This window comes from Emydura macquarii, unplaced genomic scaffold (assembly GCF_026122565.2).
Source record: "Emydura macquarii macquarii isolate MOO-44397 ecotype Brisbane River unplaced genomic scaffold, CSIRO-AGI_Emac_v2 contig_1263, whole genome shotgun sequence".
Taxonomy (NCBI): Eukaryota; Metazoa; Chordata; order Testudines; family Chelidae; genus Emydura; species Emydura macquarii.
Window position 1 is genome coordinate 615911 of NW_027131400.1, and position 23101 is coordinate 639011.

Here is a 23101-nt window from a genome sequence, read left to right on the forward strand (position 1 = left end):
GGAACTGGAGAGGGCAGAGAAAGACTGAGATCACATGAGATGCCCAGGGATGGGGGTGGTGGTTGTGGTAAAAACTGGGACTACAATTAAAGACTGTATCATAATGCACACAGACAAGGCACAGAAAACCTTAATTATGTCATTTTCTAATTTTGAGTGCTTGATTTTGCAACTTTAATATTAATTTATAGTAGTTTGTGTGCAGTCTAGGATATTCTAGATGCCATCCTAGCATCACTGCATGTAATTGAAATTCTACTTTAGCTTCAGAGATAGAGGATAAAAAAAGAGCAGAAAATTCTGGATTTCATGTCTGCTGATAACTGAACTCCTGTGCAGCCATGGAATCGTTGCAACTCCTAGGATTGCCCACAGTAGCAGGAAGCATGTGTGTATAAAAGTGAGTCAATTTAAAAACATGTGCCCCATTTTTAAATATAGAAATTGTATCTATTTGGTCGAGTTTTGCAGCTGGGATTCTGACTTCTGTTCAACACTAGCACAATATTGCTGTCACATGGTGCATCTCTCACATCACTGTCTACCAGATAAGACACAAGAATAGGTTCAAGGTATTTTTCTGAAATGTGACAGCTCTTCAAGATCTTGTTTCTTTATGACAGTATTTCAGTGGGTCACTCGGTTATGTGCACTGCAGAACGAGGCAACTCTGTCAAAGTATACACAGTACCATGCATCTGCTCTGAAAGCTTTTTTTTTTTTTTTTTTTAAATACATTTTATGGATTTTTTTTTTGGTGGCTTCTGCTTGAAATGTTTTGCATAAATGGAGATGCAGATACAAACATGCTCTGACCTCAGCAACTGTACATACCAGATTGGATAAACAAGCTTGCTGCTGTTCTTTGCTCTCTGCTTTCTCACATGCTCTTAACTTCAGAAAATAAACTTTCGCAGTACACTGTATGAAATGTTGAGAAAAATATTTTATTAATTTAAAATCAAAGTATGGTTTAGAAGAGTATATATTATAAAGATTAATAGTTATATTTATCCTTTTGTGGTTCTTATTTTAAAAGGAAGCTTATCATTAAGTATAATCTTTATACAAGTAAGGACACTGTACTAGTGGGTCCAGTCTACATTTGTTTGCTTTGTCACAGTTCAAGGTAACTGTACCTGTATTCTTCCTCTGTGGTCCATATTAAAACAATAGAATAGCTTACATGCATTATCAAAGCTTTTCAGAGGTTACCTATCAATCTTATATGGTCCTGGTAGGCCAAAATCCTTCCAACCCTTCTGAAGGAAGACTGGGTCCCCTCTTAGACAGAAGATACTGTCCATTTGCTGGATCAGAAAGAAGCCCAGAATCAGTATAAACTTAGGTTTTTTATCCAGAAGTCCCTTCTTCATCTGTTGATCCCTAGAGAATCCAGTTTGAACCAGTATATGCAAGCCTCTCCAGGTGGTAGTAGCTCCCTGAATGTGTTACAACCTGAGTGAATTTGCCTAACCGCCCCCGCACTGTTCTTAGTTCCTGGAGGGGTATGGTCCCCATCCCTTGCCATGGAATTATATACAATCCCTAGTCCACAATGATACATGAACTTAATACAGTAAGATCTTCCAAAGATATGGCAATTGTTCCGATTATAGGTACACTGTAGGGCCATATGCTAAAGGCTTCCACTTAAACCACCATTATACAAAAGGTCTCTGCAGATTTTAAGCCACCCTATTTTATAAAATATGTCTTCCACATCAACATTATCTCTTGCCAACCACAGTTTAAAAACTGAATGGAATCCAATTCTGAATCCAGAATTCTACCAGGAGCCCATAGGACAACTTAGTCTTACTTGGCACCTATAGAAATCTCAATATTTTTGTTCATCTGGACATATCAAAAGTGCTTTACAAAGAAATGTATAAGGATTATTAACCTCCATTTACAAATGGGGACATGGAACAAAGAAATGATACGATCAGGTAACACATCAAGTCAGGACTGCCTCCAGAATCTGTAGTGTTGGTACAATAACCATGGAAACGGTATCCCAAACCTTGAAGGAAAGTGTAGTAGGAACTCCAAATATTAAAGACTCATGGGCTTAGACACTCAGGTTTACTGAAGAATGACAACTGCAGGCCTGAGTCAGAGATAAGTCTAGTAAATTTAATGATGTTCCTGGTCTTTCCCCAAGACTCAATTTCTAGATAGGTCAAAAGTAAAGCACAACTGAAGGCAATACTTGTAGGGTGGCTCTGGATTTTACTTCCTAACATAATTTTGTCATTACACTTTACAGAAACTACTGGATCTCAGCACACTAATCGTCAATGACACCCTCATTACCCCATTGGCTGGGAATAATCCCACTTCCATCAGTTCACCAGTACTACAAAAAGATAATCAGTGCCAATGCCCGACACAAGAACCAAAACAGAGCCCAAGATCACTTTCCTGTTGAAGCAGCTCAGAGGTACTAATATTAAAAGGTTTCTTCTTATTCCTGCTAGATACTTCAAACACATCTAAATTACTACATCAACCAACCCTTGAGAAATCATCCTGCACGTCATTAGCTAGAAATTATCCCATGAAGATTTCTGTCCTGAATCTGCATAACTATAAACTGAAAATTTGCTTTCCAAAAATATTTTGCAATTTCTCTTTAAAAAAGTTGTTATGGTGAACAGTCTTGTTGGTAAACACATTTGCAGGAACATCTATGGGAAGTGAACACCAAATAGGGGGTGTGGTTAGAATACATTTCAAGTCAAATTTCTTTTAGAATTCTATTGAACATTTATGGAGAACAGCTTGCAGTGTTCACCCAGATTTGGCAGTACAGCAAGCACATCTTCTCCTCTTATCTCTCCCATGATGAAGAATTTTGTGGGCAACGTTTTTGGATGTTGAATGAGCTCAACTAGAAAACACACACACACACACACACACACACACACACACACACACAGAAGTGATATTGCTCAGATCTGCTCCTCTACATGCTTTTGTTAAATTAATAGAAAACTAAAACAAACATCCTTCGCTCTTTGTGAATTCTTGTTATATGCAGCTTGGCCTCCATGGAGGAGGTAGGCCCTGCCAGCTCTGAAGTAACCATTCCAGCTATCAAGCACAAAAAGGCGATATTGGCACAGGTAGAGCTCATTATGGCAGTGTTGGCACAGAGAGAGCTTTTAACCACCAATGGAAGAGAGAGAGAATATTTTGTCAAATAACATTGAGAGAGTACACGGGACATTCAGGATCAGTTGACAAATTGCATACCTTGTTATTCTGGGACAGAAACAGGTTTATCTTTCCAAACAGATTCACAGATAGAATTAAAATGTGGTTAGGAAACGCTTAGAATTGTCTTGAAGTCTGTGTTCACTTTCTTATTGTTATTTTAAAATGGTTAACTTTCCTTTTTTTCTTAATCAGATCCTAGGCATTTTCCTTGATCCATGCAGCAGAAGGAAGTAAAACAAGCTTAATAATAAACTTTCATTCTTAAATATGTAATTTGTATTCTTACCCTTTAACCTCATCTAAAAAGTTGACAGCAGCTGCACAGGCAAAGGTTCTGCTATTCAAGCTCCTGATGAAATTATTGTAGTTCCTCAAGGGACCAGCATACATAAGCCAGTTCCTGTTCTAACAAGGCAAAAACCTAAATTTATTCTGACTGCCCCTTTCCACATTTTAGTCACTCAGTGAGGGGCAGCAATGATGTATGGGACCTAAACTGCTCTCAAATCAGTACCTGGTGTTTTTTTTGGCCTGATAATGGAAATCCATTACATTGAAATAAAAAAATTCAGCACTAGGACAGCTTGTTCTTGTTGTAATTTGCTTGTTGCAATCTTGGTCCTTCCTTTGAGAGTGGCAGGAAAGTGATTTTTAAGAATAGACAGCAGGAGCATGCTACATAGCAAAGGAAAAGGCTTTGAATTTGCAAAGTGGAGAAGTACTATGATTGCATCAGCTCCATTGAGAGGTTGGATGCAGAGTGGAAATGAGCTAGTCTGATGTGGAATCAGTCAGTGACAGATTGCCAGATTCAAGAAGTAAAGAATACCCATGAGATTTGTTCCCTTATCTGAAATACTCAGACCTCATTCCTTTTGCACGTGACCCCAGGCACCATGCATGGTACAACAGCACCATTACAAATAACATCGTGTCTTGACAGATCTGAAAATGTACAGGAAATGTCTCAGGATAGAGATGGTTAATGCTTTACAAAAGGTCCAAATCCTCCCCAACTCTCCTTTCCCCCCCAACAAATCCAGCTTAGAACTCTTTTCTAACAGGAGGTGGTACTGGACACAAGTATTGCTGGAAATGAACACACAGAAAAGTGGTGCTCCTTATTTTACTAAATGGCTATAGTTGAAGAAATTTTGATGACGTTAAGTGACATACTGGAGCAAATTGTTTCTGATATTGAAGAAGTTATTATATACAAAAACTCTTATTTTCTAAGTTAATTCCTAGAGTTTAGAAGGTGAGCCATCTAGCAACTATTAGTTTTCTATATCAAGGTCACACCTTATTCTTGCTCCCTGCTGTCCCTGAGTGGTAGGATTTTATCTTGTACTGGCACTAAGTCTGACATGCTCTTTAAGAACAGGAGAAGAGAGGATAGACCTTCCATCAAACTTCTAGCAAACTACTAGCCACCAAATAGGAACTCAACTTTTTCCTTTGTTCCATCTGCCACCCAGGGCTGCCCAGCCAGTTCCCCTGCCAAACCACTAGCTATGGAGGTCCTACCATTGGCTATATTCACCACTGACCATCAAGGCACCTAGCAGCTTCCCAGTGAACTGCCCCACTGCAGTAGTCCTGTCTCCACTGGGAGTGTCACCAGCTACCTAAAGGCCTAGTAATAAACCCTCTGCACCATTGGTTAACAAGGTGCCCAATGGGAGCTCTGAAATATCGCCACTAACAGTTGTGCCAATACCCACAATAAGCTTCTGCCATAGATCACCAAGAGGCCTCCAGCACCTAGAATCACTAAGGATATGTCTACACTACACTGGCAGCTGAGCTCTGTAGGACCTGGGCATATGGACTCCGTTTCCAAGCCCATCTTGAGTGTTCACACTGCATTGTAAACCTGGGTTTACAATTGCAGGAGCTTGGTCTCACAGCCAACCTAATGCATCCATATTGCACTATGCACACCTGTATTCACACTGCAGAAATGACAGGGCTTGGATCAGAGTCTCAGTGGGACTCTTGCTTCGACCCGCCCCTCCAAACAGGGTCCTAGGACTGGGTGGTGAATGCTTACTGACCCAAGTCAGATTGATTTGTGTGTGGACAAGAGGAGTAGACTCAAGGTGAAACCTGAGTGAGAGCCCAGACTTAGTGTGCAGTGCAGGCATATCCTAAGGGGCCTATCAGTGACTTGATCAAACTACTCACTACCAAGGGACCCACCATCAAATTAGCACCACTGTTTTCATGCTTACTCCTCATCCTCACTGAAGTTAAGACTGGTTCCACTGCTGTTTAAGGATACATTTTTTGTTTTCTTTTAACCAGAGATCTTAAATAAATACAGATAGACATCAGCAAAAAATCAAATTTTCAGTCACCACTTCTTTTGCAAGCTCCATTTTGCATGTGCAAAAAATCAATGTGCTCCTAATTTTGCAGGCATAGCCAGATACAAACAAAATGTCAGTAAGACAAAATCAGAGGCCAGTTAGATGCATTTAAATGTCATATATATTGCCAGTCACCTTGTCTGGGTAGACAGCAGTGGCACTCACTGGTTTAAGTTGCTATTCTCAAGGTGCTGTTCCCACTTTCACTACACAGCTGAGGCCTGCTTGCAAGATTAATCAAGCATAACATCAAAAAGAAAAGGGGGATCAATTCATCCAAAATGGCAAAGGTCAATCACTGATGTAGAAACGGAGAAGGATCAGGGGTGAAATCTTTGGCCCCATTGAAGTCAACAGCAAAACTTCCATAGACTTCAATGGATCAAGGATTTCACTGCGGGAATGTATTTTCTCACAGCGTTGAGCAGAATAAGTTTGCTCAAGGCATCAGAACAGAACTCCTAAAACACCGCAACACACCAGCTGTAATTTCTGGAATGGCAAACTGCACACCCAAGTTTTCACATAGATTAAAACATATTATAGGAGCAAATTGTTGTTCTTTATAAGGGTGGAACTGTACGGCCATTCGCTTTAACTGGAACTGAACACAAATAACAGAAGATAATTTCTTTTTTATTGTCAGATACAGCAAGCAGGAAGTGACTCTGATGACACTATAAAAGAAAATGCATGAACAGCTGCAAACTGGCCCTTTACATTATAAAGAGTTTAACAGTCTGCCCACAAATACTGAATAATTTTCACCTTTCAAAATATGGATAAATCTCTCATTAATGTAGAGTGACAGCCCCATTATGTAAGCACTCATGGTGTAATTGTACAGTTACAAAGATCCTAGCATTTAAATCTCATATTATTGAAATGGAACATGCATGAAGGAGGGATCCCAACAATTACAGATTCTTTTGTAACACATACATCTCATACACAAGACAGACAGGCTCAGAGCAAGGCTTACAGTTTCATATTCTATAGTGGGTATCATGATGTATTTTACATTTGTTGCATATAAAATGTTTTATGTCAAAGATACTAATTAGGGTATAAGCAAGTAATTATGATTTTTAAAAAATTTATTTTCCTAGAGAAAGGAACCTGTACTACTTCCACAAAACTCTTGCATTTCCAGGGACAAGACTCAGATCAGTACATCGATAAAAGAGAAAATCTGAGAGGAGATTGCATGGACCAACAGGCTGGGGGCACAAACTCTCTTTAGTGGGAGAGATCAGAAAGAACTTTGCCCGTAACTATTTCCTGTCTGCAATCTTTATGTAGGGTCTCCATAAAACAAGATTATCACAAAACAGTGATTATAAACTAAAGTGAAAATGAAGATTTAAGCAGGAAAAGTGACTCAGCATCTCAGCAGGACCAAGAAAATAATTCAAGATAACTGTTGTGGCAGAAAGGAGAAAATGACCCTCTCTGTGCAGTCTTGGGAAAGTGACTGACAAGCAACAAAGATTAGAAGAGGAGTGTGAATGGCAGGAATCCAGGGGAACATGGAGACAGATTCAGTGGAACAGGTCTAAAAGCTAGGAGGCAGCTTACAAATGGGATGCACAGACAGCTAGGAAGCCTGGCATGGTGATAGAGGGATTGAGACGATCAAGAATATCCCCTTTACAAAGTTGTGAGCATCAAGTTTTTCATCCACCACAATGGCTCTCCAACTTCCTCAAACCCAATAAATCCATTTTTCATTTTTCTCAAGCGACTCTGAAATAGGTGGGGACAGCTCAACCTTGATTGATATTGTTCTTAGTATTGCTTTGTTGAAATGAATAGAAAGAGAAAAAGTTTCATCTGAGTCTAGCTTGTTCTTTTGCAGCACATCATTTGTAGTCACCAGAGCCTGGTCACCTCAATAACATCCAGCTCAGACGACTGAGCCAAAGAGAAGGGAAACTATCAAGTGTAAAATCTATTTATAATCAGTTGGATTAACATCACTCTGAAAACATGTTATGGCTATAGTGGGGGTACGAAACCCACTGAAGTTATTTTTATTACACAAATGTTGAACTTTTAGAGGGGCAATTTTGTTAAGTGTTAACATATTTTAAATCACTCTGTGGCTGCAGCATTCAGAACTAGAAATTGCAAGTATTCTTTTTTGGTAAATCAGTTTATTTTTCATTGATTTTGTAATGATACCTACTTTGGATAATGCCCGTCTCCATAAGGAATATTTTTGGGAAGAGCACACAGAACAGATAGTGCAGCATTCAAACCTCGGGGGGGGGGGGGGGGGGGGAAGAAATCCATGTCATAGCACTCTAGTTTTCAAATGTATAAGGCCCAAAAAGACTAAAAAAGAATCTTAAATAATAAAAAGGAAGGAAAATTAAAATCCTGTATCAGGGATTAGAATAAACTATGTGGTTGGTCAGGCCATGAATTAGTGACAGATTATAAACTGACAGATGAGCCTGATACTGCAAATCCTTAATCACTGGGCTGTGGGCCAGGCATGTAGGGGACATAGTGTATGCAAAGAGGTTCTCCATTACTCTTCCTTGTGTCAGATGTAAGGAACACCACACGCTACCCTCCCTGTGCCTCAAGGGATGTAAGCCACTCCAATGATGTTTATAGCCTGATATCCCCCCACCTCCTTCAAACATAGAAAACAGGCCAAGCTCCACCTGTTCACATATCAGTCTGAATATTTGCAAGTTGCATAAGTTGTAATTAAAGATTTTGCATTATGCTGTGAGGGAGATTAATGCATCATGTGTAAGGATTTTCTCTTATGAATTTTTCTTACAGTGGCTTAGTCAATTGCAGTTGTAAGAATTTGTTCATCTCTGTAGGACTTTTTAATTCTGGATGAAATAGCCACCAAAAGGCAGCTTTCACTGTGTAGCATTGCACCTAGGAGAAGCTTCAACCAGAATTCCCTTAACAGTGGGTAAAAAGGTGAACAAGCATAAACAGCTAGATAAAGGGTATGTCTTCTCTGCCAGCAACTGGATCTGAGCTCCTGTGTTAGCTTAGCTAAGGTATGAGCAGCCACATTGCAAAGCCATACTCAAGTTACTGTGTCTTCACTAGTGCTGTGCTTACCTGTGTGTGTCGCTATGACTTTTGGGGTCATACTCCATGCCTCTTTGTGCTGCTCTGTGATTATTTCCCACTGAATTAGAGAATATTTGTCTGTCCTTCTGGGTACATGGAGGAACTGTGGAAAGGCTTTGGAGGACTATTGGCAGTCAAGTGGTTTAGCCTTCACCCTTACTGCAAACGGTTACCAGCTCAAGTGTTGGAGGCAGGAATAATTGAGGCCAGGTCTTCATCCTCTCTAGGATATCATTCTGGAAGTTTTAAAAACAAAGTAAAGCATATAGAACAAACAGGTGATGCAAAGAACAGAGGTCTTGGAAGAAATTATTTTCTGCTTGAGAAAACAGAAGATTTAGAAAAAGCTAGAGGAAGATCAAGCACTGGATCTGTTGCAATGCAAAGTGGGAAAAATACAATTTATTTTTTATTAAGGCCTCAATTATTCCTGCCTTTTTTACCTCTCAGCTTGGACTACAGCAATGGGATATACCTGTGCACAAAACCTTTAGCACTTGGGAAACTAACTAATATAAAACACTGTAGCACATCTCAGCAACACAGTCTACCATGAGCACATCAAACCTGTCCCTCCACTCTACATTGGCTTCCCATAGAATTCTGAATCAAGTTCAAGGTCTCTGGCCTTATCTTCAAAGTGCTCTGTGACCTGGACCCAGGACACCTAAAAGACTGTCTAAAGCTCTGGGACAAAGACTGTGGTCAACAACTTTGCTCCTTTGGCACAATGGAACTCTCAACAATTAGAATAAAGCTCATTTGTGTGGAAGACAGAACCCTCGCCAGGTGTGGACTGAGACTGGAATGAACTCCCCCAGGAACAGAGTTTCACAGTTCAGGGTAACTGCATCTGTATTTCCCCACAGTGGTCCAGCAAGGGCACCAACCCCCAGGCTTCCAGATCTGACCGGGGTATTTCCAGGCTGCACAGTTCCCTTCCTTCACAGTGTTATTCCCAACATAGACAAGTTTCCCAGGGACACCTGCTGGCTTTTTCTTCAGTGACTGTTAACAGGTGTCATTGCTACAGTTATAAGGTACCACACAGTACTTCCTATGCAAGCCTACTTTATTCTTAAGATAAGCACTACAGAGAAAACATTAAAAACAATAAAAAGCCTACACGCATACCAATAAGCTTACTAGACACTACCTTAACATGCGTTCTGGCAGGAGTGGTCCTTCAACCTCCACACTCAAATGGATTAACTGTGGTTACAAGTTCTTTATAGCTTCAGTTCAGAACTAGCAATTAGTTTGACAAGGCTTCAGAAGACCCAGTCCTTCCAACCTTCCCAATGGATAAGGGCTCTTCATGGAGCAGAGATGGAGTCCATTTGCTGGAATGTGAAGGTGACCATGAGCCAGTTTAAAATCAGGTATTTATCCAAAAACCCTTTCTGTGTCAGTTGGTCACTGGAGATTCCAAGTATATGTGGACCTCACCAGCGTGTGGATTCAAAGGAGAAACTACGCTAGCTTCTCCCTCCCTACTGGAGAAGTTACATGAAATGCCACACCACCCCATACACAATTGCATTTTTAATACAATGTGCCCGAAAGGTAATTCAATAAAGTTTATATTAATTCAATACTGTTCAGGATATCGTCAGTCTGTCACACTAAGGATCATCACAAACACATAGCAACAGGTATTATTTATTTAATAAAGAAATCCTACCAACAAGACACTCCATTGCACACACTTCTCCTTCTGGGGAGAGGATGAAAGAACAACCTACATGTGACAGGTCTGTAGCCATATTGTTTAATGAACTGTCCATAGACGTTCAGACACTACTGCAACAAATGTGATGTAAAACCTATATAGAAGAGAATCAATACTATAGAGCTTTAGATCCTCAGTCTCAGACAGGATTTTCTGTTTTTGACTCAGTTTATCTTAATTTCTTTCAAGGAAACAAACAGTTCAGGCCTCCTCATCCAAAGTGAGAGACAGAGAAGCAACTACACTGGAAACTGAAGACTGAGTTCCTGTCGTTAAGTGCCTCCTTGAAATTCCTGATAGGAAAAAAAATCCCTTGAAAGACACTGAGAAAGTCTCCTTTTCCTAGACAAATAGAAACAGTTTTTCAAATCTGCTGCTAACCATAATATCTCCTAAAGGGTTTGGAAGTGATGAGAGGCTAAAGCTGAAATAGTGTGTCCACTCCTTACATATATCCAGTGTGAGATTTCATTTGTAGATATGTAATTTTTATTTTCGATGCTGTTAACACCCGGCTGCAGACCAGTAGCAGTTCAGGAGCAGTGTTGCCAGTCTGCCCTTGACTGAAATACAGTTAGTGCCCTGAAGAGACCAGCTCACATAATTATGTCTTGTTCAGACAACTTCAGCAAAACGCTGGGCAGAGTGATGGGTGCTCGGATTCATTCTGACTTTCCCTTGTCATATTTTAATCACTTAACTTACATCTCTCTTTGTTACTCAAGTGGTCTCTGGAAAAATTAAGTCTTCAAAGAGTACACACAGAGGAGAAGGATGTCCTTTAGTTTACAATGTGGCTGTAATGAAACTGAAATGAATCCTGATAAATAAAATCATTAAAATCATTCCCTGCTGCACTTACATTTAATATCATAAGGGATATTCTTTGAGGAACACAATTTATGAAGAACAAACTAGTGGTGTTTTAAGGAACAAGCAGCATTGGTGCTAGTGGAAGGCTTGTCACTGGCAGCAGATGGAGAAGGAGTAGGCCCATTATCCATGGCCTGTCTTTGATTACACCTCTTCCATGTTTCTGAGTAGTTGGGTCAATGACAAATATAATAGATTAGGAAGGCAGGTACTGGTATAAATTCTGATCTTGCAGTTTAAAATGAGAGAAGGGTGTAGATTGGGTTAGCTTCCGCACAAGGCTCCAATAGTCACATGAGAAGAAAAATCCCCCAGTGTTAAGTAGCGATTGTTAGGCAGGATGAAATCTCAGCACAATATATTCCTAGAGGAATTTTTGGATGAAAGAGGCACTATTTTGCATAATTTGGACATTCTGGTGCTGAAAAGTCAGGTTTTGTAATATTTCATAGAGAGTATTTCTATCTGCCTTGATATTATTTAGATCTAATCATGCTAATTTCTTTGAACAAACAGAAAAAGACAGGCTTAGGTCAGAGGTAGTTTTGTTCTTTTGCAGTTGAGTGGAGGCCGAACGGTAAAATGACAACAGCTATGGGGGTGCTTCTAAACAGGAGAAGAGCTATTCTGGGAAGTCAGAACATAAATGTTATTGATCCCAAAGTTCCTCTAACGTGTCAGTGTTAAAAGCACAGAACAGGGAACCACATCTGAAATATAATTTATATCTTATCTTTTCCCAGCAGATGCCTCTCCAACCTCCAGAATTTTAATACCTCCAGCCCCCTTTACAAGACATTATGTAAGCATTCTACTATGCGAACAATAACCAAGTAATCTCCGGTTCCTCTAGGAGAAGAAACCCCCCTGGGATCCTTAAGGACAAGTGTAAATGCCAATCATTTAAGCAACTGACAGGCAATGAGGGCAAGTTGTGTTACATCCTGCAAGCTAGTAGCCCACAAGCTGGGTGCAATAGGAGAGGATTTAGAGACTTTATACCTGCAGGCTGCCCAGAAAGTTTCTGTGGGTATTATGCTCTTAATTGCAGTACCTTCAGGAGTTTGTAGGCAGAGAACCCAGTAAAAGGACTACCCACATCCAAGGATCCTCCTGCCAGAGAGGGGCATGAGGAAGTCATGGGTCACCTGGGGTTATGCATATAATAAAATATACTGAGTATCCCCGATCCCCTTCCTGAAGCAACAAACACTGAACTCACCAGAGACTCATTTGCACAGCAATAGCAATTAGACCAATATAAAAACCTTGCTAAATTGCAGAAATCTGATTTCCTTGCTTTCCCCACAAACCACACAGCATACTAATAGTTCATTTTGACAGTTCACAGCAGATTCTCACTGTTTGTGAAATCAAAGATTTCTCTCTCTAGACATGGCCTTTCCCAAGCTTTGTAATTTAAACTTTCCACCAGATCTTTTATTACATACACTTGGGAAGAAGTAACCTCCCCTTGTGGGGTAACAGAGTGCAAACAAACAATGGGCAATAGACTTGACTTGAGGCTGCCGGACTGAGCCCTGATTCAGCACTCCCTCCACTCCAGGATTTTTGCACCACTTTTTCCAGTAGTCAGTAGGGGAAACCAGGTTCACCTCTCCTAAGATGGCCAATTTTGGTTGGAGGTATTCCTGGAGATTTCAACACATGACAATTTTTAATTAAAGATTATTCTTTAATTCCTGGAGACTTCGGGACAATCTAAGGGTTCGCAACCCTACTCTTTCCTTTAGGTTGCAGTCCAGGGACCCTCTAGAAAGCTGTTATGGTCCATTAACTCAGACCTCCTTTCTGCCTCCCTGGGCCTCTTCCTACCTTGGCCTGTCCACAAGACTTTCCCACAAGCTCTTCCAGGGCTCACTGCATACCTGTATGTCATGGGGTCCACTCACTGCTTGGGATACCTCCTCCTGACCACTCTGGGGATTAGCTCCTTTCAGGTGCTGTGCCCTCCTCTGGTGGTCCACCCATCTCTTCTCTCACCTTGACGCCCCTTTGCCTCTAAGAACTGCAGCTTCCTCTTTGTGACTTGACCCTCTGGACAGATCACTATGGTCCTTCCCTTCCAGGATATCAAAGTCTTTGGCGGCAAACTGTTGCAGGCAGTCCACTCTCCACTGCCCGGTCTGTGCCACTTCCCTAGTGGCTGGTAGGGGAACCGGGGCCTGCCCTCTACTCTGAGTTCCAGGTCAGGGGCCCGGTCTTCAACAACCAAGGTCTGCACTATCCCATGCCTTGCTGCCTTTCTTACCTCTCTGCCTCTCTCCCCCTCTGAGTTTTATAGCCCAAACTCCCTCCTCCCAAGGAGTAATTGCAGACTACTTCCCCACAGCACCCGGTTCTCAGCTTCTGGGCTTTATACAGGCATCACCTTTCTGTCCAGTTAAGCCTCCTCTAATTAATCCCTGCTCCCTGGCTCCTCCTTCAGGTGCAGTTTGGGCAGTTAATTGGCCCATCTAGCCTCCTTAACTACTTCAGGCCTTGTGTGGGGTGGACATCACATCGTGTTCCTCTCAGGCTGCACCTATTCCTCACGGGTTCCCCTCTGGAGTTCTCTGACAAATTTCAAATCAGAAGTACAAACCAAACCCCATTTCCACCTTTCTTAGGCTTGAACTTGAATTCTTCAAAAGTCTTCCCAACGCTGTGCTCCTCAGATTAACACCAGCACCCCCAGACTGCCTTCTTGCAGTCTTGCCCCTATATTGTAACCCTCCTGTGGCTTTACCCAATTCTCCTGACTTCTATAAGACCATTGCAGAAAGGAGGAACTTCTAACCTGCTGGGTCGCTCTCTAACTGGACTTTCTCTTTTAAGGAAAACTGACTCCTTTCCAGGTGGGCCTGCTAATTGACTTACTTAATACTGTTGGAGACCCAGTACAATTTGAGTTGCTTGACCACTGTCCTACAGGCCTAGCATAGCTTCAGTTGCTTGCTTGGCTATTTTGACCCCGGTAGCATGACATCTTCCAATTGGCAGAGACTGAATAAACTTAGAGATGTCTCAGTTTCTGCACACCATGGCACAAAATAAGACAAAATACAGATACTGTATGCTTGCAGCTGCACACAGATAACAGTGATGGGAACAAGTTATCCTTGAACATCTGGGGTGCACTATTTTATTGCCAAGGGGCATATTTTTATTCCGCCCCTCCTATCACCAGATGTTGTTTTGACAACACCAATTATTATGGTGAGAATGGAATCTAGTTAAGGGTGGAAACCCAATGTAGGTAATTAGCATATATGATAATGAAAGATAATTAGGTTAAGATTGTTTATGGAAGGGTATAAGTAATCATCATTTAGACAAAGAAGGGCACTCCATCAACACCTGACTCTGCAGGAGGTGCTGCCGGTTGGACCAGAGGATCCACTGACCCCCTGGCAGCCGTTCCTGTATACAGCCTTCTGAGTGACTGCTTAGCTCTCCAGGCTTAGTGAGTATGATATATTGTAGTTAATTTTAGGCTTTGCATCTAACTAGTATATTTATAGAAAACCTTGCACATTAAACCTTATTGATCTGTAAATCGGGCATACCATGTCTCACTGGTATCTACACTGATCACAAAGTGTCCAGAATCAACAAATACCCCTCCGGGGGTAAGCAGGTGTATTAATTAAGCTTTCAGGGACCTCTTAACTGTCTCACTACCAGAGTGGGGTTTACACTCCCATATATAAAAAAATTGCATATTTCACACATGACCATGCAAACCAATGTGGGAAAGAAATTACAAAGTGAGAGTTACAGTACAATGTGTGTATACATACATCTGGTGGGCAAGAATGAGAGCAGAAAACATTTAAATAAAAATATCTGTTGATCTTGTACATAATAAAGTAAAAACTATATTTACCTTGCTGTCTTGATATTATTCAGGAATTATCCCAGTGACGTTACAAAAAGGGAGCCAGAACAAACAGTCAAAAGATTTTTTGGGCCTTAGTGATTTCTATCTGTAAACTTTACCATAAAAAGTGTTTCCCAGATACTTTATATCTACACAATCATATCTGGGTCTCTTCTTTTTTCTGATAATCAGCTAAAGAGCATCGTGGTGCAATCAGATGAGTGATAAGGCCAATCAGTTCTTTAATGTGAAAGCCTTTTGTGGGAAGGCCACAAGTACTAATAAAAGTTAGTGGAGCAGTATAAATTCAGTAATACAAACCAAAAAGCCCATGAACACTGAATAAGCAATCAGAATTTACCTACTTTTGGACATTCTTACCAGATATCAAAGAAAGTATCTTCTTCCTGAATATAAGAATTACTTTGGAAATACTCCAGGGGGTAGCCGTGTTAGTCTGTATACAGCAAAAACAAAAACTTCAAAAACAGACTTCAAAGAGAAACTGCTGAGTTAGAAATTATCTGCAAACTTGACATTCAAACTGGGTTTAAACAGAGATTTGGAATGGCTCTCTCATTACAAGAAGTAAGTTGCTCTGATCACCCATTCTCACCTCCTACTCAATGGTTGTCAAATGGTTAGGCCTCAAGTACCCAGCTTTCATCCACCTACCGCATTGTTGTCTATGCCTTTAGATATGTATATGTTGCCTACCATATATATGTTGCCTGTATTTGCTATATTATTTCTACCAACTGCATCTGAGGCAGTGGGGTGCAACCCACAAAAGCTTATGCCTACTGAAATTAAATTTGTTAGTCTTTAAAGTGCTACAGAACTCTCGTTGATTTTGGAAATATGTTTATTAAGATAGGCGGTTCAGTGGTGGTTCTTTTTTATGGCAATGCATATAAGGAGCTAAAGCTCTCCATATGGGTCAGAACAAGAGTTAGTTCTGCACCTTCCCCACCAAAGAGAAATAATTTTATATCCCACTTGAGGACTGTAAACCTTTTTTTTTTTTTTTTTTTAGGTCTTGAGAAAAAGCTGGATTTTAATCTGTCAATTATCGATCCCAAGAGGCCATTACATCTAATTTAATCTCTTAGATTAACATAAATCCAATTTTTATCTCCTTTTACATGCTTAAATAGGTGTTTTGAAAAACTGTCATTTGTAATTAAAGATAAATCCTTCAGAGCTGTGTGAATAAGTAATATTTTGGTTTCTTGGCCAAACCAAACCACCAAAAAGAATTTGTTTTGGGTTGAAAAGTTTTGTTCAACCCAAACCAAAATATTTTACTGTGAATTTGTAACCTTTTTAAAAATAAAATTAAGATTAAATTCAAAATGATAAATCATTCTGAGTAAAAAAAAAAACTAAACATTTGGTTTAAAAAATATCTGGGGGGAAAAAAAAAAAAAATCAAGATATTGCTATTTTTCTTGACAAAAAGAATTTGGTGATTTCAATGTGAATTTGCAAAATGTTTTGGTCAGCCTAACTGCAATTTCTGGCAAAAAAAATTATCTGAAAAATTTTGTCTAGCTCTAACTCTCTGCACAAGCAACTAGTATTGGAGCTAAGAATTCTAGTATTGCTAGTAGAAATGATTGATGTAAGATACCGAGACAAAAACATTAGCCTGCAAAAAACCCAGCATATCTGTCTAAATTTTGAATATTAACGTTTGATATAACTGCCTGGATTGAGAAATTAATAATCAGAAGTTTCACTCAGTTTAATAAAAATCACCAGAAACACCACATTGTGGTTGGTGTAAAGAAGCTCACTCTACAATATGGTAACGCTGTGTTGAATAGAGAGATCTGATATGACTGTATAATATTTTTCTGAACTAAAGCTCACTGTTGTGATGATTACCATTTTATCTCTGATATTTATATGGCAAAGGATTTGTAAACCTGTTAACTTCCTAAATAAATAGATTTTTACAAAAGAAGTGGTTGAATTTTTTGTGGTGATAAGTGATCCTAATGTTTTTGATACATTTATTCAAATGATTAATTTTTATCTCTATTCAACCAGCTCTACAGATGGTCAAATTTTCTATCAATAATATATGATGGAGAAAATGTCTCTCTTATGACGGGAAAAAATTACCATCCAAAATATATTTGCTAATATATTTTGTCATGATTCAACTACCTCTAAACACCAGCATTAGCGTAGACCAGCTACTGAAGAATAAATGGTGGCATATACTTGAAGAGGGCTGATATTCCATCCATGAAAGGACAGTGGTGACACTTGCACTCTAGCTAATGTAATGTACTGAATTGAACTTAACGGAAGTCCACCCCTTGTTCCCATCATGCCAATGAAAACTATTATAGGTCAATGCTGAATCACAGACCTTAGAAAAATAGAACCACAACTTGTCTCTTGTCATATTTGACCTTCAGGATTCCAACCTATATTAGCTTGAGTGTCTTTGCACTATCTGTCATCTTGACCTTAAGTCACAACCTTTACAACAGGAACCACATTTGTATTTGGAGGAGTGTAATTTGAAAGCACACTGAATATTGCGATACACTTAAAATGATGTTCTGTATGTCAAGAGAGTGTGAAAAGTGGTTTTGAGAGGTCAATAAATACTAAAAATGGGGAGAAATTAATGGTATACTTTATACATGTGAGAATTTGGGTCAGTGAATGATGTTTAAATGGGGGTCTCCAGAACACTTACCTTAATTCTGGGTAGGACCATACAGTACCCATGAATCCAGTATATTTGTCTTTGACAGGAATTTGACAGGAATTTAACTGGGGTTTACAACTTTCATAATCCATTCCTCCAGTTGACAATATCACAGTCACATAGTAGTCTAAATGAACTGGTTAGGTTATTAGAATACGTCTCATGTAAATAGTTGGGCAGTGTTTGAGGGTATTGACCTGATTTTATAAGAATGTATGATTACTTCACTAATATTACACTTCTTTCAGCTAATCAGTATCTGAGAATCATAAACTATTCCAGCCAGGTTGAACATACTGATAGAAGAAAATCCCTTTTCATTTTCCTTCCTTATTACTTTACACTTCTATAATAAGGACTCAAAGATTTTAATAACCAATAAGGAATTAAGTCTCACAAGATGATTGTGAAGTAGATATTACTACCTCCATTTTACAGATGGGGAAAATAGAAGCACAGAGAGGTTTACCCAATCTTGACCACTTCACACAGAAGATAGTGGAAGAGCTAGAAGGAATACTACTACATTGCACATACGTGGTACCCCCATCCGGTGGTCTCAAAGCTGTTTACAAAGGTGTGTAAGCATTAACTAACTTTACTGATGGGGAAACTGAAGCACAGATAGGTTACATGACAGCAAGTCTGACTTCCAGACATCTGCTTTAGCTATTAGGAATGCTACACCAATTGTCTTTTTCTTTTCCCCTTTTTCATGTTGTTACTTTTATTATAATAAATGAATTACTATACTAGATTGAATATTTGTTTAATATAAAGAAACTTCCTTTATAGATGTGTATGGTTGTGTTCAATTTAAACATATATATTTCAAATTCAACGTCAGAAAACAGACATTTTGCATTTTGGTTCCAGGGCATGGCAAAGGAACCACATGCTAGAGTCTGAAGTCTTCTATTCATCCACAGAGTGGGGAAAGAATTGACAGAAACTAAAATGCCTCCTCTACGGAGGTGGCCTCCTTAGATCATTCAGTCCTTCGCCACCCTACTGTGGCTACCAACAAGAGTCTACATAAGTAACACTTATAATCAGGGCTGGCCAGGAAACAATTGCAGCTCTGCAAAATATTTTGAGGTGTTGAAAAGGTTTTTGTTTCACATTGGGATGAAAAGCCACCACCTCAAAAAAAAATTTAACTGAATTGAAATTTCACAATATTTCATTTCAGAAACACCAAAATGGTCCCATGTTTACAACATGAAATGTGCTTCTAGGAAGCCTGAGAGCCCCAGCTCTTTGGCAATCTGCCTGGCAAGCTACCAAAGAGCTCCTGCTTTCAGGACTTCCAGACTCGTAGCTCCTCACCAGCCTATCTGCTAGGCAGATAAGGATCCAGGAGTCTGGAAGCCACAAGAGCACATGTCCTCCAGAACATTTTGATTTAGACAAATTGGAATTTTCTAATATAAAAAATGTTCTGTTGGAAAATTTCTGACCAGCTCGACTCATGCTTATTTTGTGATTGGAAACTGGGCTAAGATCAACTACTTATTTCACATAGGCTTACTGAATAACTGTCATATGGGAACACTTTACAGTCACTACTGATTAGGTGTAATTTAAGCTGGTGTCCTTGATGTGAAAAGTTCCAATCTATAGTCCATTACCCATTCCCTCTGCTAGCAGGAAACTAGAGCAGAATGATGGTTTTGTTGTTCAAGCACAGGACTTCACTTTAAGGGATGTGGGTTCTGCTCCTGACCTTGCAACAAAATTCTGGTATGACCAGGGACAGCTCACTTAACATATCTGTGCTTCATTTTAAAAATGGTAACTATAATAATTCTAGATCTCCCACTCAGGGCCAACCTTAGGGGAAATGGTGCCCTGAGCAAACTTTCTTTGGCACCCTTTAAGTACAGCTCCCTGAGCAGTGGGTGACCGCTCTGCAGGCAGAGCAGCAACAGGAGGAGCTGCGGCGGTGCTGCAGGTGTCATGCTGCCAGGAGGGTGGAGAGGGGACACATGAGAGTGGTTGGTTCTTGCCCCGCAGCACCTTTTATTTCCTCCTCCTCCGCCTCCTTGGTAGGCATGGCCGATCTGCAGCCTCCTGACCATGATCGCCATGCTGTGGGTGGTCAACCCCAGCATCCACCTGTAAGGTTGGCCCTGCTTCCACTACTAAATTCAACAATGTTTGAAAAGGACCTTGATATTCATAGATTGAAGGTGTTCTAGAAACATATTGCTCATTCTTCTTGGTCATTGTGTAGGTCTGTGTCAGATACTGTATTTTCAGATAAAAATATTTTTATTTGCTGGCATTTTGTGTGTCACATTTTGGTCATTTTAAATAGATGGAAAAGCTGAATTCTTAGAAAATTAATTCTTCTCTATCTCTATTTGTTGTTTAGGCTTAAAAATTATTATCTTGAGGTTATTTCTCTGACTAGTTATTCTTTTGGTGACTTGAACCTCAGATTGCTATTTGACTTAAAAATGTAAAAAGTAAGGTCTGTTTCTACTAGTTAAGCTTTGGTGCTACTTTTACTATACTGACAAGAACTGGTTAACAGTGAGGGTTACCATCCTGCCTGACTGTGGAGATTCTTTTTCATCCAAAAGTAAGGAATATATAAAATATATACTTTGACTTTTTAGCTTAAAGTAGCTTTTATAGTTAGCTAAAATTATCCTCTTCAGATGAGATCGGGCAAGTGTATCAATTTCTCACTATGTGAATTGCTCCATAAGCATTGATTTTTCCTTAACAAAACCCTAGCTGTCATCAGATTAGGTATAAACCAGAAGAGATATGCAATTCTTGGTAAGCCATCTATAATGCAGAAGGAGCTACTTTTCCACATTAAACCCAACCAATCAAGATTTTTTTTATATAAGCTACCTATTCTCATACTATTAAGCTTTTCTCTCACTTCTGTAGGCATATATGCAAAGTGCACAAGATGTGATCTGTGAAAAACTGCAATGATAATGATGCCAAAAAATATAAGATACTAAAAGACGCATGTGATGTTATAATTTCCCTCAATTCCAAGAGTACAGGGCAGTGCTGCTGTGCATTTGCTGCTCTCTGGGTTTGCACACTACCTACCACCCCACACTGGAGCCCATAGGGGTATCATTAAACAATTACAGTCCATACTCAATCACGACCACATCCTGAAAAATCTTTCCTGTACCCTCTTTTTTGGCCTTCAAACAACCCTCTAACCTCGCCAAACCCATCATCAGAAGAAAGCTCCCCACAGACAAGGGCTCATCAACCCCAAGCAGCACCAGATGCAAACATATCTCCACTGCTGCAATGATCGATACCCCCCCAATAAACCTTTCAAGATCCATAGGTCATATACATGCTTATCACAAGATGAGATATACCTCATCCAGTGCACTAAATGCCCTACTAACAACTGTGTGGGTGAATCAAGACTCTCACTACATTCTCGAATGAACTCACACAGAAAAATGATAAAAAGACAAAAACACCCTGTCACCTGTGGGCGACACTTTTCACAAAATGATCACTATATCTGACCTCTCAATCCCTGTCCTCAAAGGAAACCTTCACAACACCTTTAAAAATGAGTTTGGGATCTTAAATTCATAACTTTGCCAATCATGGTCTTAATAAAGACACTGGATTTATGGCTTATTATTACACTAATCTGTAACTCATTAACCCCCTTTTTTGTCCTATATCTGCAGAGGACTTAATGGGTACTTCACTTTATGTAATCCCTTACATTATGTATTAACTACATATGCTAAATAATTTGTTCCACCTTGTATTTAGCTGTGACACTATGAGTATGATTACATTGTGGTAAAATACTTGCAGCACTGAGTCCCAGAGCTTGGGTCAGCTGACTCGAGCTCCTGGAAAATAAAATTGCAGTGTAGACATTTGGGGTTGGCCTGGAGACCAGGTTCTGAGACCCGTCCCAATTTTACAGCCCCATAGCCCAAGTCCCATGAGCCTGAGTCATGTGTCGTGGGCATGCTGAGGGTCTTTTATTGCATACTCTGAGTACTTTTCCCAGACCTGAAGAAGAGCTCTATGTAGCTCGAGAGCTTGTCTCTTTCATCAACAGAAGTTGGTCCAATAAAAGATATGTCCTCACCCACCTTGTCTTTTTAATATCCTGGGACCAACACAGTTACAACAACACTACATACAAAATGGCCAAAAGCAGGAATATTCAGTGATTTTCAGGGGGAAATACGACTACAGCAGAAGAGGCATGGGGAGAGAAGGAATGAGGGCCAAAATCAAACAGCATCGTCCAGCATTATATTGTAATGAGTCAGGCATAGCAAAATACAGTCTGACGCATACTATCTGCCCTCTGCGACCACTTTCATAACTCCTTGCATCCCCTTGTTAAACTGCACAGTGCTGTGCACCAGCTTCATGTGTCCCATATTGACTGTGCATAGCACCATGTGCATTTCTTTCTTTGGTGTCCTCACAAAATTATACAGTTTATATCTTATTCTGCTCCTCTCCTCTTACTGCCCTGTGATTGCCCATAGTGAATACACTCTTCTAATGCAATGCTTTTGACAGCACGTGAGCAGATGAAGCACAGCAGCAGGATGGATTGCCAACACTACAAATTTTGCCAGGGCCAGTTCTCCAAACAAGCCAATGTCTAGGGGATGCTAGGCAACCGGCTGCCAGAGGGCTGCTAGTGCATTGCAAGGAATGAATTTTAGTATTATTGAATTATAGAATTTGAGTTTTATTTAAGTAGGAATATCCTAATCCAGGGCCTCAAAAGGTCTAGCTAAACATCCAGAAGCTTAAATGCTTATCCCACATTAGAGTCCCCAGGATTTTCCATCCCCATGAACCTTCACAACAGGTTCTCTTTTGGTGGTTGATGTCATTTTTTATATTTATTTTTTTTTTGAGATAGGGGAAGGCCCCTCAAAAGCATCTTGCTCAGGCATCTCACAAAGAGGATGGCAGACCTGTTCCCTCTTCTCCTCTCAGACTCAATGTCTTCTACTCTGTCCAAGAAATGCTCTCTTGGTTTGTCTCTTATTTCCCCCAATCACGGGAGAAACATGGAGTGTCTTCTACTAGGAGCTGGGGGCACATTTTCGCTCCTCTCCTCAATTTCTCCAGCCACTGAAATCCACTCACTCCCTCTTTCCTATGTCCTCACGTCCACCTATGAATGGCAT

General features: G+C 40.0%; 1 long non-coding RNA gene across 1 annotated transcript in view; it reads right to left on the reverse strand.

Annotated features, from left to right (window-relative positions):
- Window positions 1-808: 808 nt before the first annotated feature.
- LOC137154657 (uncharacterized) overlaps window positions 809-23101 on the reverse strand; it is a 64459-nt gene continuing 42166 nt past the window's right edge. Inside the window, exon 3 of the long non-coding RNA XR_010920260.1 lies at window positions 809-921. This is a non-coding gene — a long non-coding RNA (uncharacterized lncRNA). The remainder of the gene's footprint in view (window positions 922-23101) is intronic.